General features: G+C 33.2%; 1 protein-coding gene and 2 non-coding genes across 3 annotated transcripts in view; 2 read left to right on the top strand and 1 right to left on the bottom strand.

Annotated features, from left to right (window-relative positions):
- The first annotated feature begins 6096 nt into the window (after positions 1-6096).
- TRNAI-UAU (transfer RNA isoleucine (anticodon UAU)) lies at positions 6097-6187 on the top strand. Its single transcript is given in 2 exon segments — positions 6097-6134; positions 6152-6187. It is a non-coding gene; the product is annotated as a tRNA-Ile (tRNA).
- Positions 6188-6505: 318 nt separating this feature from the next.
- On the bottom strand, positions 6506-6578 carry TRNAV-AAC (transfer RNA valine (anticodon AAC)). The gene has a single exon. It is a non-coding gene; the product is annotated as a tRNA-Val (tRNA).
- A 3222-nt stretch (positions 6579-9800) lies between these two features.
- Positions 9801-16879, top strand: part of Ubr1 (Ubr1 ubiquitin ligase) — a 49558-nt gene continuing 42479 nt past the window's right edge. Inside the window, 1 exon segment of the mRNA XM_067267429.1 lies at positions 9801-9955. The gene's annotated coding sequence lies outside the window, so the exon portion shown is untranslated.

Genomic DNA, 16879 nt, shown 5'->3' with positions numbered 1-16879 from the left:
GCAAAAATTTATATAAAAATAACTTAAAATTATAGCAAAATTTGCTTATTTTTTTGGACGCGTGTTTCCCTATCCCTATTTACTCTATGTTAAAATGGTCTTGTTTAACGCTATTTCGCTTAGAGCTTTGTCGTCCAGGAACGCATCCCCCGCGTTAAGCGGGGTCTTACTGTATATTATATCTCGAGAGGGCTCCAACTTAATGAAGATTTTATTCGTTATTAGCATTTATCATTTTTTTTTTAAAATTAAAACTCATCATTGCCCTCAAAATTCAGTTTTCTGCCATTTTATAACAATAAAATAGAAAAATCTGATAACAAAATTTCATAACAGATGGCGCAACACACAATTTTATTTATTATGATTAATAATATGAAAGCTATTTTTTAAATAAAATCTAACAACAGCTGGAAAAGACACATAACTCATTGTTGGATTGTTTAACTTTACTCAACAAAAATAAACATCGATAAACATCGATAAAATTTCGATGAAAAACGATCAGCTAGAATGGAATGAATAAGGGCCTTTCAATGGCTGAGTGAATAAAACTACTGAACATTGATAAATGGTCGCGGGTTCGTGCTCTACAAAATAGAGCTGCCAAAAGTTCAAAACTAGAAATCGGAACATTGCAAGAAAGGTATAATTGTAATAAACTTTGATGAATACTCAGCATTAGGTAAGCATTAGCTATTCTGGAAAATAAGTGAATAACTGTAAATTAAATTAATTATTTTGAATTATCAATTATTGAACATTTTTTATTATTTGTTGAACCAATAGTCTTTGTTTAACTTACATATTTCAATTAAGTTATTAGAAAACTTGGATGCTCCCATTGTGGACATGACCGAGCCCATATGAGATGAACAGGGTTAAAAATAAAAGTCCTCTTATTGCCCACAAGACGAAAATAATAATAATAATAATAAGTTACACTAAAGTCAAATATAACCAGTTCGATGATTGCACGAAACCTAGATTCATCAACCATCGATAGAGAGGTTGCGGCCGAAATTCAACCGTTAAACTTGTACGGCAAGCAGAAGTACACGTTTGTCGTTTGGACTCAAAGTAAAATACGTTGCGGCGCACGTTCACAACAATATCCCATGAGTCAGTGCGCGATGTTTACGTCGCGCACTGACTCATGGGATATTGTTGAAAAATGGTGGAAACGTTTAACGACGAGGAATGTTACCAGCGAAGGTAAATAAACAAATTAAACTATTTTAAAGTGTTTATAGGATGCTTAATAACACCAAATAATTATTTTTAATTAGCGTCGTGTCTCCAACCGTATGATAGCACTACCTCATACTTTTGTCGAGGTAAGTAGTGGCTTATGTAAATCCGAAAGCAGCTCGGAAAATAGTTTTAGAAAATTTACGAACGTATTACGCTGTTGATGGTAGAAGATGCTGTGAAAGAACAAACTTACTCCTACAGAATTATGATATGCTATTATGAAGACAAATATATGAGAATTCTATAGGCACTTCACATCTCTTGCAAAAACATTGAATAATTAAATAATTTCTGGGTTAAAATAGTCTGTTTCTTTACAATATTATTCATGAATGCTTAAATAATCATAAATTTTAATAAAATTCGTCATAATTTTAACCCCAAACACAAAAAAATGAAGAAGTTTAGGCCGATCTTCTACTTGCCATGCTAGACGTAGCGAACCCTATTATCAACCTTCTAGAATTGCCAGATGGCGGCGTTCGAACGTCTGACGTACACGTTTTGGGTTGAAAACGACGGCCGCAACTTCTCTGATATTTTGAAGTCATGGTACAGCACTACACAGCGCCAATACAACATGATGTGTGCATCACAAATTACTAAAGGCGTTGATGTGTGAGGACAGGTGATGTATGTATGCACGACATCTGCAGACACCTATCATCTATAATTCTTATTTGACTGCTTTTAATACGAATAGGAATATTTTTGGTAGAAATAGATAAATAGGTACTTACTTCCGGGAAAATTTTCCGATAGGGACGAAGTGTTCCAAATCGGACAATAAGAAAAAATCAGGACGTATGGCGTCTCTACCACCAACGGACTGACCACGAAGAGCCCATGAGTTTTCCGGGTTTTATTCACGTGTCTAACACCTAAATAGAGACCAATTTTTCATAAAAATTAGTCCCGAAAGGCATCTCTTCCTTGGCAGATCGTCCATGTCGTCCCGGAAGGCATCTCTTGGCAGATCGTCCATGTGTTCTGTTGTCTTATCTTACTAATCTAATATCCAATACATGAATTGTGAATTTGAAATAAGATATTGCCATATTTTCTCTAGTAAACAGAGAATCCAGACCAGACCCTATTCTAAACTTTTCCCTTAGATTGTCTCATTACAATTAATTCATCGAGTACATAGAAAAATTCGTAATGAATAAATAAATTATAAAGAAAAAATCCAAAGCTATTAATAAATATTTTACAGAAAAATTTAATACACTTAAATTTCACGCAATCCAACTTTCAGTTTCAGTATGACGAAAAAGCAATACGCACGCACAAAGAATAGTTAGCCACTGACTCAAGGAACAGTACTTTTTTTTTTTTGTAACTCTTTCCGCCCTGTGGGCACTAAGAGAGCCTCTTACAGCAAGCCCATTATGGGTTCGGCCAGGCCCACAATGGGGCGGCCGGGTGGTAAGGGACGGGAACCGACATATCCGGACGGACCACCCCCCGAAAAAATTCCTGTGGATTTTTCGACCTGTCCGGATTCGATCCCGGGTCCCCCAGGGCGGCAGGCTGCTAACCTTGACCGCTCGGCCATCCGGCCAAAGGTACAGTACTGTACATGGTATCCTTTCTTTAATATTATTTGACAGGAGATGTGGAAGGCGGTAAGGGTGCGTTGGAATAGGAAGGGGTACCGCTGTCGCTGGTTTGCAAGGTCAGGCCGCTTTACAGCCACGTTTCTTGGCTTAGAGTGCTTCCGAAAGTTCTCCTCTGTATTTCCAATTAATTTACATAATTTTTGTATACCTTTATATTCTTCCTCTAATCGGCCAGGACGACCCATTTAACATAAGCTTTCAAAAGAGTAAATAAATTTCTATTTTCATACTCGTCAACTACTCCTGCCCTCTGGTGATTGAAAAATAGTTAAGACTAGAGTTTCTCATTTCCCGGTCTTTTGCTTGTCCCGGGATTCCGGAATAAAACTGAACTGTTTCCCGGTATCCTGGAATTTCCCGGGATACCGGGAAACAGTTCAGTTTGGTCGTCCTGGCCGGGAAATTCCGGAATAGAATTAATTATTTTTAAGATATACAAAATATCTTGAAATCAAATTATATAATTATTTTTTATTTTTTAAAGTAATTTAATACGTTATGCAACCTCCAAAATCATATTAATAATGCTGTGTAAGATATATATTAAAAATTACCTTTGAATTACGTAGAAATTTTCACAAATAGAAAAAATTTATTAAAGTTTGTTGGAAAATGCTTACAACAAAAATGCCTTTGAACTGAGTTGAAAATTTAAAGAAAAAAATGAACTTAGATCAAACTTGTAACTTAGAAGGTAATTTTCGTTATTTAAATAAAACAATACAAAATATTGTGAATTTTTATAATAAGATTTTGAAAAGCAGAGGGTCAATACTCCAATCACTCGATCTGGTTCTTATTTTAGTAATGAAAAGTCCTGCTACCGAGAATGCCCTTTCCGATTCAATTGATGTCAGTGGAATCGTCTTAAAGACGATTCCACTTGTACGTTTGCATTAAAGACGATTGCATTTAAGAAAAGACGGATGTTATGTGTTTTTTCACCTGTAGCCTGGAAGATTTCTAGTTCGTTTTCGGGATTGTAGTACTCTTTTGCTCTCTAGTATTCTTGATTTGTCTTCCTCTGCTGCTCTAATAGCAGCACCAAGCTTATAGCACCAAGCCCGATAATTCGGCAATTCGTTTGGTTTAATAATTAGGTTTATTAAAAAAAATTTCATACTTGCATACTTCGTACTCGTTTGTATCCTTGCCCAATTTGCACAATCTTGGTGTTACAGTTATGCAGTTATTAAAGCTACTGGGCATAGTTAAAAACTAAGACAGTATAAGCACAATTATTCCAGATATTACAGGTTCTGACAAATAAAGAATTTTTAGACTCCTGCCACAAATAAGCTACATGATTATTGACCATTTGTGAAATGCCATAACGAAGAAAAATTTTAAAAAACTATTAGTTTTTTTTAATTTTTAATACTTTAAATTTTAAGTAGGTTTAAAATTAATAAATACAAATGAATTCTGACAGTTTGTGAGTTAATTATACTTTCTATTTGCAAAATTTCCTCAATCTTAACACAAAATAAGAAAAATGTGAATTTTTAAGAAATTTGAGGGATTTCCCGAGATGGGAAAAATTTCCCGGGATATTTCCCGGGTTAAAAAAACAACCGGAATTTCCTTTGAGAAACCCTAGTTAAGGCTACATTACCTGCAACACTTTTAACTCTGCACTGTACAGTAACCAAAGTAAACTTAGTTAAAATATTGCTTCTTTTTTTCTAATACTGTAAATAAAATTATAGAAATGTCGAATCATTCATTTATTATAAAATAATGTTATCTGTATTTTTGAAAATCCAAAGAGAAATTTGTAATGATTGTCGCCCTTTGCACCCCAGATAATGCTACCTGGATGTCTTAATTTCGGTACTAACCATTATGTCAGAATACTCAACATGTTCGGAAAGACCACTTCTACAGAGAACATTCAGTGGGAAAAAAATTAAACTGTTTCGGAACAGTTTAGTCTGCTGAACGCAGCATTGTCAGCAAAGTTCCACCCTTCTATCTTAATTAGAAAATTATAACTAAGGATAAAATTATAATTTCAGTATTTGAGAACGTGATACGAAGCAAGTTAATAATCTTCCTTGCGAATATAGGTGAAGCCGTGCTTACACTCCTCTGACAATGGCGTCTGATGCATAAAATTCCGAGCTCTCGTATGAAATTAATAACGTAAAGTTGATTGCCCTTTTGTTCACGACTAAACGATTTCTTGTCTGTAATAATAAACTCGATTTTCTTCTTATCTTCTTACAAAGCGTTCACACCACTTTTATTGTCTACATTGCGCAAAAAACATCTAGAATTTCGTTTTTAACATGTAAATTTGAGCCAGGAATCTTCGATATGTGTTTTGCTATATCTTTAGGGGGGTAGGATTCCACTTGCTTTGTTACAAGTGAAACGTAAACTTATTTTTACTGAGTGAACCTGCGGACGAAGCATCACTGCGTTTGCAGATTGTGCAACAGAAATAATAAAGTGACCAATCGTCCTCCTTTTGTAAGTTCTGTCCTCCCTCGAAAAGTGTCTTCCTACATGTCCTCCTTTTCGATATTCGAAGACTGATCTGTAAATCTCCGTATTCAGTCGACACTGAGTCGATCCATTGCGTGTGATGTGATGTGACGTGCTTGTATTTGACACGACGATTCGTCAAGGCTCGGTACAGTGCAGTCAGACGCGATTATGAGACGCGTGTGCTCCGCACATGAGGCCTTGAGTGAGCGCGCCGCGCGCAAGCTGCTTTGTTTACTTCTTACCGAAACACTACCCGGCACATACACATGGAGTAGAGATTATTATAGTGTATTATTGTTGCAATGAATAAAAAATATTTCTTTTATTTACGATATTTTTTCCCCTTTAATTTATTTGTGTCCTTTTCATTGTAAAAAAGTTGGTTACCTTAGAAATACGTCATCCAACGAATGTTCTCTTTGCTGTAAATTCAAGAATTGCGAATTTAGTCTAACAAATTATTCTATGCTAGAGACTTCGCCCACTTGTTTCCAAAATTTGCAATTTTTAACGTAAATTTCATGACGATTGCTCGATTCTCGGTGCGCTGATTTTGCTTTCTGTCTCCAGACTCGAATCTAACCTTTGCCGAAAGCGAAACGCATAAAACACACAGACACTATTGGAAGGTTAATTACGTATTGGATTATCGCGTGCGACGTTCGGGATCGTTTTACATTCGCAAACGAGAATGTTGGTAATTGTTAACATGTTCGGGAAACCATCGTCCCCAGTGGCGCAATTGGTTAGCGCACGGTACTTATAAGCAGTACTTGTGAGTTATGCCGGGGTTGTGAGTTCGAGCCTCACCTGGGGAATGTGACAAGTTCTTTTTTAAATTGCTTTTCGCTTTCGGTCAATTAGTTGAGCTGGGCGCCCTGCTTTCGCGTATACTTTTTGCGCTGTTCGGTCTTCATCACAGCGAGCAATCGTCGATTTGGTGTCCGGCGCACTTGGCATGGGCGCGCAATTCTTACCAATTCCAGCGAATTTAAGGAAGCACGGAGTTTTTGCAAGCAGGTGAAATGCGTCTCGGTAAATTGGCTCAAAACTATAATAAAAGTGCTAAGGAACGACGAGCGGAGTTTCACGCAAAAGTCCGCCAAATTTTCCAAAAAACGTAAAAAATTTTTTTTTGTGCCTGCCAGAGATCGAACCTGGGCCCTTCCGCGTGTTAGGCGGATGTGATAACCGCTACACCACAACCACTTGCTCCAGATGATCCTCATATCTGATCAATTACGTGCCTCTGGATTACGTCCACCGTTCTGACCCAGATGCATTTCTTTCCATCGGATGTACCGGTTGCGTCGTTAAGCCGCTATTCACGACCTGACACACACCAAGCTTTCAAGCGCATGGCGTTTCGAAATTAAATTTAAACTTAAACGAAAGCGTTTAATAAAAATATCGCTTGCTTGTGATGGTATCTTCTAAATTATACCTCCGTGCCAAGTTTTTCGGAGAATCGAAATATTCAGCGGTGAGGATTACACAGAATATTTATTTTCATTCTTTTCTAGTCCGTATCCCCGAGTGGATAAAATCACTAAACACTGAATCATGTGGTAGTTGGCCGTGGGTTTGCGCCTGACCAATGTGGCGGCGATGTAATGTTCTCCGGGTTTTCTTCTAGTGTCTAACAACTAATAAACAAGTTTCCTATAGAAAGTGTTTCCGAGAGGTTCTTGGCAAATCGCCCATGTCTTGTTTTGCCTTATCCCATCAATCCAGTCCAATCCAATATTTTCCGTCTGGCAATTTTTCACAGTATATATGTTGCCGCGGGTAATTGGCACAAAATTACTATACTTATATACTTGAAAAATGTTTCTTCTCCCATTATATGTTGATATCTGTCATATTGAGCAGAATAAAAGATTCTTTCGTTTCTGCACGGCAAACACTGAAATTGCCTGGAAAATCTAGTATGTTTTAATAAGTATTTTCTCCTGACGTAGGCATATTCGAAATATCACGGACGTACAGTACAGCACAGTATGTATATGGTATTTTGACTGGAATAAGAAAAAATTCAGCAACGAGTTGCTTAACTTTCCCGACAGCATTTGGTGGCGCCATCTATTACGACATTTTATTAGAACAACTTTTTATATTTTTAATTATTTTAAAATGGCAAAAAAACTTAATTTTCAGGGTAGGAGTGTAAATAATAACGAGTAAAATCGTCATTAAATCTGACCCTATTGGAGATACACACGACCCCTTTTACCTCTCTAATCCTCGACCTTCAATGAGTCGATATTTTAAAATATGAATTCATTTCCTTTATTGTTATACTGATTTTGTAAAATCTTTGAAATTGTTACGTTTTGAACACTACAGCCTGCTATATTTTACATAGTAGAGAATGAAACTATTACGATCATAGAAATGGGGAAGTCATAAATAATGGTTCTTTGCACCGCAGTTTTTTAAATAAGATAACACGTAAATCTAAAAATCACTAAATATTGACTTATATTATTCTTGCACACAACTCCGTGGGTTCTCGCCTTGTCAACGGGCTAACCATGTGGAGTTTTTTGGTTTTCTTCATGTTTTTAGCACTTAAACAGGGGCCAATTTTCTGTAGAAACTTCTCCCGGGAGGCATCTCTCTTCAAAAAATCGCTCGCGAGTTGCGTTTCCGCATACCAACAACAAGAGAAAATTTTGCACATATCTCTTTAATTTCAATTATCTGAAGACCGACTAGTGATCGAGTGAATAAAACCACTGAACACTAGTATTTGGTTTCGAGTTTACAACTTATCAACGGGGCTGATCTCGTGGAGATTTTAGGGTTTTCTTCATGTGTCTAATACCTAAATAGGGGATAGTTTCACATACGGAGTTGTCGCGGCCGCGAAGTACTCTTGCGAAAGAACATTAGATCGATCGGAAGCGCTAAGAAGATTAGCACACACAGTGTTAAGAACTAGTTTTCTTCTTGGACTCAGAGGACACAACACAACGTGTGAATCGTGCTTCTCTAGTCGTCGATAGTCCAAACTCTATTAGCTGTTACTTATGTATCTCAGTCTCTTAGTGTTTATAGAATTTAAATAAATATGTGGAGTTAGAAAATATGTTAGGTTCCTTTTTGTATCATGAACCTGAATAATTCCTACTCACCACATACTGGCAAGCATCCACCAAGGACTCTCGAAATCACACACTCTTGGCAGATCGTCTAAAGGTTGCATTACCTTATCCATCAGCCAACAACCAACCAACCAACCACCTAAAACTCTACGATGTCTTATGATCAGAGCCGTAACCAGGGTATGGCCAACGTGGCTCTCGCCATAGGCGCCGATTTAATAAAGGCGCCAACGGTTTCAGAAGGTTTCAGAATAATATGTATTCGAAATTAATAACACAAAAAAACTTTTATATTAATATTTATGTAGTAATTATTATCTGTAATTTTAATGAACATATATTTCAGAAATAAACCACCATTTTTCTTTTTATTTAATAACAAAAATTAAAAAGGCGCCATTTTTATTCTTGGCCATAGGCATACAAAATCCTAGTTACGGCACTGCTTATGATTATGTAGAGAATAGTATTAAATTGGTTAATTTTATAATTATATAATTATTCAAACTGTTACTATTTTTTAGATATATTGTATACGAAAGCTGTCGCATACGCTTAGAAACTTAAACAGAATATAAATAATGGTTTATTGGTGATTCTTTAGTATATAGGATGAGTCACTAAGAATCAACTGTTTCAGAAATTTGTTAATCTTTTACTATATCAACTTTATGAATGAAAATATAGTAGATTTTTGTGCTAGAAAAAGTATACAAAAGCGAACTAGTAGACGTAATCGTGATGTAGATAAGTTTCAAAGGTTAAAATATTAAGCAATGATGATATTACACTTTTAGAGTAAATAGTATTTACTATATTTTATTAAAGTTGTAATTCTTACGCAATTATTTATTTACGTTTTCCCTGTTTATAAACAATCCTAAACATTAGAATTGATATATTTATCTCGAATTTATTAAAACAAAGCTAAATGCCACTGAAAACACACGAAAATACTTCGAAGAAGGTTGAAAATATGGATTCTTTTAGAGACCTTCACGTTTTCAATCCAATAACTAAATAATAATAAATATCAGTGCATTTTAAGCAAAATATAATGTATATATTACTAGTTTTAACCCAGAAAATGTGATATTTTAAACAATTTTCGAGAGAAAAATTACGCAAAATTAAAATTTGAGGATAAGAATTAGACAATAAGTCGTTTATTATTACGAAAATATTACAGAATATAAAATTAAAATTATTTAATTAATTTTATAATAAATTTCTAAGGAATTAAAAACGAATTAATTGAATTTGGGGATATCTATGTAACATGTCTTATGATTCAGCATAATCTTAATAAATGATAAAAAGGATGGTGAGGCGCACCCTGGTATCAAATTATACTACTAAACTGATAATGGTTGACGTTCTGGAATTTTTATTTTGATTAGGAATATCAAAGAAAGAATGGAGAAATTAATGAAATGAAGCGTTGTATCTATATAAAAATTGAACATAATCGATAGTAAAGTATGTAGTTTTATAAAAGTATTGCTTTATTATATAGATTTTACATATATTAACACTCCGTATGTTAGAAAATTAGTCCTAAAGAGTTGCGTAGTAAATTAAAAGCTTGAAAATCTTCTTTTTTAATTATTATTTTCTTAAATACATCGATTTAAAATTGATTTCTGTTGTTTAAATTTATATTTTATCATCTGATAACATTAAATAGATTAGTCATTGATTTAAAAATAAAATTCTTTTGTCTGACTCTATGCATTGGCTTGTATGTAAATCTGCTATTTTTTCGATCAAAATATCCATCTTTATGCTAATTAAACAAGAAAATTAACGTAAATATTTCACAAAGTTGCTTGTTTTTAATTGTTTTTCAGTTATATAACGTTTCTGCCTGGCTGCTTTTTTAGTAAAGTTACAAATTAAAAGTTAATTTAAGTTTAAGGAAACGTTTCAAGAAATTTTGCTTATTTTTCTGTTCTTTTTTATTTATAAGTATTCAAAATTAAGTTAGGAATTAAATCTTTGCTTTTCTGTTTATTATTAATGGTTTTTATGAATTCGTGAAGCTGTTTTTACAATTTACAAAAAATTTTGTGTAACATGTATATGTATGGTATGCAGTGTTGTCTTGTGGTATGGTCTAGTGAAACTAAACTATTTACTAAATATATATGTGATTTGAGAGGTTCCTTTCAGCAAGTGCCCTAGAGGAACTTTTTAAAAATGTGGTGTGTCTATTTAGATATACCTGACCCAACTAAAAGGAGCATAAAGGAAGTTTGGACAAAATATTTGGTAAAACATACTCCTTTTGCTCATACTCTTAGTACAGTATGGTCTGCATTTGTTCTAGGATATCATTGATCTGAAGCAGAGATAAAATTGCTACAGGCCAATGCCATTTGCTAATTTTTAAATTATTTTATAATTTAAATTTATCTTAAAGTGTGCAGAATATAAGAGTTTAATATTGTCTTCTTTTAAAATATATGTACGTTATTTGATTATTAAATTTTTATACGAGTAGAACAAATTAGAAGAATGAACTTACTTTTCAAGAGATACGTAACTAAAATATGTATAGCTTTATTAGTATAGCTTTATTAGTATAGCTTTATTAGTATAGCTGAGTTTATTTGATATTTTTAGTTCACTAGTAAAAAATGTGTTTTCTATACTCATTAGACTACTATGTTTTTGGGTAGGCATTTTATCGTAAAAGGTTGAATCAGATTATGTATTATTTTTCAGTTATGTATTTATATAGAAGAATGTAGAATTAAATACTTATTATTTCAAAATATTACACAGAAAGATACTAAACAAAATATATATAATAATTGTGGTGGAACATAAAACAAAAACATATGTTAAGCAAACAATAAAAATAAAAAATAATGCATATTGATAAGTTGGTAGCTTGCTTTTTTTATGTTCAAAAATATATTTATGCTTATGATGCTATGAAAACATTGAAGGGAATAATACTTTATAACATTTTATGTATTTAAATTAGTAAATTTTATAAATTTGTTGCTAAAATTAATCTGTTTGGAAAAAGTTGAGAATTTAATTACAAAATTTTCAAAGAATAATTTTGTTAACATTTTCATCATATAAATTTATTAACATTTGTATTTTAATCTGTTTTAAAAAAAATAATTCAATTATTTTAACTAAGAACAATGCAAATATAAAGAAAGCAATCTTTCGTAAACAAAACTTCTTAGAAATGATTGACAAATGTAAACATTTACATGCAAACCCTACCATTTAAATATTTAGTCTGGCTAATCTACTACCTCCTAGAGCTCTAGATATTAGAATGAATGGATATGAAAAAATTTTCATTGTGTAAATATATCTATTTGTGATAACAAGAATTTTATTAAAGTTCATTATGAATTTAAAATAAAAAATAAAGCCTAATGATATAGATAATGAATGGAAATTTATAATTAAGTTAGAAGCCGATTTGAAAATGTTTCTGCTGATGTTACTGAAGTATTATTAAATTTAATATATAAATAAAATAGTAAACATTTTTTCTTGGCAACAATTCAAACTTTTTTTTTAACCTTAAAGGAGCAATAGCATTACAATATTAAATTAAAATCCAAATTTTAAATACAGAAATTATTATTGTTACATGTAACAAAATCATTTCAATTATATTCAAATAGTCAATTAAAAACAGAAAAAAATATAAAGCAGTTTAAAATTAATAAGTTAATTTTTGGGAGAGTTTTTACAAGTAGATTATAGAATATAATATAGCATCAAAGCATGGTGGATCAAAGGTGTAAGGTTACATATCTCAGTTATTATTATGATTATAATATGTGGAATTTTTTTACTCAATTTCATGTTTAAGATAAAAATTCATAGTTTTATTGATTGATGTATAAAAAAAGAATGTAGCATTCTATAGCAAAGTTCTTCCACATGTATTAATGTTACTGTCAACTTTGACCCTTAATATTCGTGTGATTAACAAATCATTTTGGATGAAATTTAAAATAGTGTTCCTGATGATTACTATGGACATCTTAAATTTTGAATAAATTCATTTAATCATTGTAGGCTTATGTGATCAGCATTTTGTCACCTAGATTTACAATGAGAGGGAAAAGTGATACCAAACTGCTAAACAATCTAGGAGTCTTCACATGTTTAATAGTTTGTTGAAGAGGTGATTGCCTCCTGTTTTGTCCTTTTTGAAGGTTTTATTTGAAAATATAGGGTATTTACAGGGTGACAATAATTAACCCGTACAAGTTTTTTGTATCGTAAATTTATTAAAGAAATGAAAATTAGCAAAACAACAGCATATAACAGTGACAATACTTTACGTATTAATCAGATATTCAGCCAGTTTCAAAGTGGCCTCCTGTTGCTTTGATGCAGAGCCCCAAACACGTTTTGAAATTCTCAGCGATGGGCCGCACTCTTCTGGAGACAGTTTGTCTCACTCCCAGCGCAAGGATTGCTTCAGCGACTCCAAACTTTCATGGCACTTAGAACAGGCCCTGGCCTCCAAAATGGACACTGTAGTCCATTGGGTTCAGATTCGGCGAATACGGTGGCCATTCCGCAGACGAGATGAAATCGGGAAAATGAGCCTTGCACACTCCCGAGTCTTCTTCGCCCTGTGTGTCAGCGCCGAGTCCTGCTGAAACGTCCATTTCGCACTGCCAAAATGCTGCTGAGCCCACAGAAGTACCACAGCCTCGAGAATGTCAAGGTGGTACACATCTTGATTGATTTTGGCCCCTTGATCGACGAAAACAAGGGGTGTCTTGCCGCTCGCACAAATTCCGCCCCAAACCATGACTGACATTGGATTTTGTGATGTTCGATGACGGCTGAGCATCCAGGAGCCCCCGCGGACCAGTTCCTGTCGTTTTGATGGTTGTACAGAGAAAAGCTTCTTGTCTGTGAAGAGAATGCACTCCCATTGTCGACCTGCGGCCCGACGCTTGAGTTAACGGGATCTTTGGAGTCTCACGCACTTGTTTTCATCGGTGAGGAGCTGAACCTTTTGGAACTTGTAGGGCTTGAATACGAGTTCCTTTTTCGCCATTAACCGCACCGATTCGCAATTGATTCTGATCTCACAAGCAATTTTTCTCATGGAGACCTTCGCATGTCAGTCAACTCGCTTTGTGATGATCTTGTGGTTCCTAGACGTGTTGACAGTGCGCTTTCTTCCACGTTCGGGACGGTCACCATTGTGGCCAAGCTCCTTGAATCGCCGAACTGCATCTGAGACTGTCATTTTTGGAACACCGAGCAGACGAACAATTTCACATTGATGCTTTCCTTGCCAGAATAGCTCCAAAATTGCACAACATTTGTTCGACACCATTAAAAAAATAAAGAACTAACCCTTATTACATTGAAAGTACATCTACACGGGCAGGAAATCATGGAGAATTAAACAATAGTATGTAAATTGGTGACAGTAAAAAAGTTCAGGTGCAGCATTGCTACAAACTTTGTACGGGTTAATTATTGTCACCCTGTATAAAATAATAGCCCATTTTTTAAATTTTGACATATTTATTGGTCAATCAGTTATCATGTGACTGTTGGGTAAATACAGAATTATTGTGAAAGATATTCTGTTATGAAGTTATTGACGACTGAAAAAATACTTGAAACCCCCATAAAAAGACTGGTAGAACCAGATTGAAAGGTAAAAGCTCAGAGTAAACATCTAACTAAAGGAAACTATTGAAAGTTGTGTCATAAGAGGAACACTGGAACTAGATTTGACAGTAAGACTCAACATGTGAATAAAGTGCACATTACATAGACTACAATTACACAAAGTTTTGGATGAAACAATGTCACTAAAATAATAAATCAGGAAAGCAAAGCTTCATTACAGTAAAAAACTTTAAGGCACTAAGCTTTACTTTGTGCCTTAAAGTTCCTTCACTAATATTACTCAAAAGTACTCTGATGTTTAGACAAATTATTGTAGGTGCAACGACTTTAAGGTACTATGTACAGCGTGAAGCCTTTTTCTATGATGATTGTTTTTCTGTTTTATTGTTGTGGTGACATTGCTTCATCCAAAACTTCCTGTAGTTGTAATCTATATGAGGTGCACTTTATTCACATGTTGAATCTTGTTGTCAAATCTGGTTCCTGTATTCTTATGCCACAACTTTAAAATATTTCCTTTATTTAGATGTTTTTACTGAGCTTTACTTTTTAATCTGGCTTTTCCAGATATTTATGGGATTATTGTACTTAATTACAGTGGACCCCCAATATAACGTGCATGTCGGGCGGGAAACAACACCTGTGTTATAAGGTGAACCGCGTTAAACCAAGCAGCGCGGTGTAACATGGTTCACCTCTTTACTTTAGCAATATTGTCAAGCTTTTCTTTCACACTGTAAGCTTTTCTATTACTCATCATGCATACAATAATTAAACACTATTCAAACTACATGCAGAAACTAAATATATGCACAATTACTCAATATGCAGTAACAATAAAATGCGCTACTCACTAACACCGCATGGACCTTATAAACGTGTTTGAGCTTATCATGTCACGAACATCGCCCGCACTATAACCGAGTGGTGGTATAGTGAGCAGTGCTATAACGAAGGTCCACTGTATTAAGCATTGAAGGACTACTGTAACTGGATTAATTTTTGGTCAGTTAAATTATTTGATTTATTTGAATAATAAGGTAACAAGTCATCATTTATGGAAAAAGAAGTTTTATTTCCAAATTGTCATATGGTAACATTTAACAAATGATTAATGTTCCACAACATTACGCCCGTCAAATTGCCTGCATTGGAAATATGTTAACATTTGTCATTGCTTTATTTTTCAAATAACTCAAAAAGTCATATTATCATACAGTGGAACCTTGCTTATTGGGCATCTCTCATAATGGCATTTTTTCAAACTTGTGTTCAGACGTATTACATATAAACATAAACAACCATAGCCCATTATATAATAAATATGCCAAATGATATGCCAAATTCTTGGGCTATGTAAAGGCTATAATTAAATATTAGAAATTACTGTATTTCAAATTTTTTTTTCTTTTCTGCAAATCAAATTTGCATTTTAGATAAAGATGTTTCACACTTCTTAATAATGTATATTGTAAAATTTTTTTTGAATAAACATAACATAAAGTATTTGAGTTTTTTTTTTTTTGGCATGGAACACATTATCATATTTTACATTAATTTTATATGGGAAAAATTGTTTTGCTTAACAAGTGTTTTGCATTACGAGTAAGATTCTGGAATGAATTATGCTCTTTAAGCGAGGTTCCATAGTATCTTATTAATTTCACCAATTTATTATTTCTTAAATTAATATGATAGTCAACAAAGTTATACAAATATTACTTAGTTATTGCAAGGGTGTTAAAATAAAATTTTGGACATACTCTGTTAGGGCTTTAAGTTTTGCTATAAAGATAAAACAAACTATTGTTATATTACAACCAGGATAAACTTTTGACATTTACCAGTTTTGATAATTTATTTCTTTTAAATACCAGTTTGTTTCCTTATGTGATTATGACTTGTTCTTGCTGTTGTTCCTTTATCAAATATATTACAAATTATTAGATTTATTAATAATAATTTACATATTCTTGTCCCTTCTTTAAAAATAATATTGGTCAAAATTTTGCATAGCAAAAGATAAGTCTTCCTCACTGTTAAGGTGAATCTGGAAAAAAATTATTAAAAAAAAGTGTAAAGGAAAAACTTTAAATGTGCAAAGAATTAAAGACATGAACTTTGGCTATTAAGCTCATATCTTTAATTCCAAGCATGTAAGTTGAAAAATTAAAGTCTTAGGGACTTATAGATACCTATAAATATTCTATTATTTTATAATTTGTAAAAGTAAAGAACTTAAAAAGCAGATTGAATATGTTTAAAAAACACATTCAATCTGCTTTTTACTGTAATTTTATTTTTACAAAAATTAAAATAATGAAGATATTAAACAAGTTAATGTTGTCCAATATTTCTCATCTAAGGGAAAAAGCATACCTTCTCTTTTCTAAAATGAATTATGAGTTGTTTTTTTGAATAAATTAGTTTCTAACTCTCACATCACAACCTTTGTTTGAAAGAGGAAAAGTAGAAAATTAATAGAAACTTCTTTAGATTGGTTATAATACCATCTGTCAATAAGAAAATCACTGTTGTGTGAGTGACGCATTTCAAATTTTATATACAAAGTCTTTGTAATATACAATATATCCAGGAAGTTCATATACATCTATATAAATTTTTTAAATAATGAACTCACTGGACTATTTATCTAAGAGTCTCTACTTACTCCATTTGGTCACACACACACAAATTTATATACTTCAGGACATTTTTGTAAGGAACAGGAACATGTATACAAACCTTTATAAT

Source organism: Centruroides vittatus, unplaced genomic scaffold (genome assembly GCF_030686945.1).
Source record: "Centruroides vittatus isolate TY-2023 unplaced genomic scaffold, ASM3068694v2 contig_301, whole genome shotgun sequence".
NCBI classification, from domain to species: Eukaryota; Metazoa; Arthropoda; class Arachnida; order Scorpiones; family Buthidae; genus Centruroides; species Centruroides vittatus.
The sequence above is the reverse complement of the archived record's forward strand: the minus strand, read 5'-3'. Positions and strand labels throughout refer to the sequence as shown.